Raw genomic sequence first — 1638 nt, forward strand, 5'->3', positions numbered from 1 at the left:
CATTGTCTAAATTACTTGTTACTTAAGTTGAAATTCTAACACACAGTTCTGAATATTTAAATCTAAAATTACAGAAAATTGGATACAGAATAAAATGGAATGTGAAAACTATATATGAGACAGTAAAATCAGCAAGGCGGTAGAATAGAAGTCCCAAGTTCTTGTCTGCTCACCATGGTAACAAATATTTGCGAGCCATCTATAAAGAAAAATGTTTTAAGACACCTGAGCACAGTGACTCACACCTGTCATCTCACCTACTTAGAGGCTGAGGTGAGAGGATCACAACAGTCCAACAGTTTGACAAGCCTAGGCAATACAGTGAGACACCATCCCACAAAAGGTGGTTTTATGACAGCTGTAGGATCCAGGGAGAAGGCTGTGAAATTCTCCTAATGTTCTCAAGAAGGGTCATTTAGAGAAGGCAGAGCATCATTTACTTGCAAACTACAAAAACCCTGGTCTTGATTACTTCCTGGAGAATGTCCTACTCAACTTGGTCGCACTGAGAATTCTGAAGTGACTATGTGGTCATCTCCAACTTCTAGCCATGATCTGGCCATCCAGAGACCTAGAGGAAGATGAACACTCATGGCCATGGAGACAGGCCTGCAGATCTAGGCACTGTGTGTGTGTTACGTGTTTATATAACTTTTTGTGTATGTATTTATATACATAGACACTCTAGAACCTCCAGCTTGCTACACTGACCACCTCCTCAAGTTGACCAGATGTTCACAGACCAGACATGCACCACATGTGTGTTTTGGTACAGCAGGCCTAGTTCTTTATGCTAATCACCTCTGTATGTTGACAAGTTTGTTACAGTCCCTTGAGTGGTCAACTTACAGGTGTTCTGCTGTGTGTATGTGTGTGTATGTATGTGTGTGAATAATTATATCCTAATCTAGAGGTAATTATAGAGAAAGAGTTATTTTGTAACAACAGAGACGTGAATATATTCTCAGGAATTCTCTAAACTCCCCAATGACATAGTATATTTGAGAAATGCAACTACTGGATGTGGGGCCTCACACCTCTAATCCTAACACCCAGGGAGGCTGAGGCAGGTAGACTGCTTAAGCTCAGGAGTTCAAGACCAGCCTGAGTAAGAGGGAGATACCAACTGTACTGAAAATTGCAAAACTGGCCAAGAGTAGTGGAGGCGGCCTGTAGTCCCAGCTACTTGGGAGGCTGAAGCAAGAGGACTGCTTAAGCCCAAGAGTTTAAGCCCATAGAGCTTGAGCTATAAGGCCATGGCACATGACTTTGTCTCAAAAAAAGAAACAAAAAAGGAAATATAAGGAATAGATACCTATAATTGTATTAATGTTGGCAAGAGAGCACAAAGAAATTAAATTATTCATGACAGTCCATACAAAAAGAAAATTCTGGGTTTCTTTTTTTGTTTTTGTTTTTTTTTTAAAACAAAGTCTTACTTTGTCACCCTCGGTATAGTGCCTTGGCGTCACAGCTCACAGCAACCTCCAGCTCATGGGCTTAGGCAATTCTTTTGCCTCAGCCTCCCAAGTAGCTGGGACTACAGGAGTCCCTCACAATGCCCAGGTATTTTTTGTTGCATTCTGGCCGGGGCTGGGTTTTAACCTGATACCCTTGGTATATGGGGCCGCCACCCTA

This window comes from Otolemur garnettii, unplaced genomic scaffold (genome assembly GCF_000181295.1).
Source record: "Otolemur garnettii isolate 467f Iridium unplaced genomic scaffold, OtoGar3 scaffold00285, whole genome shotgun sequence".
Classification (NCBI taxonomy): Eukaryota; Metazoa; Chordata; class Mammalia; order Primates; family Galagidae; genus Otolemur; species Otolemur garnettii.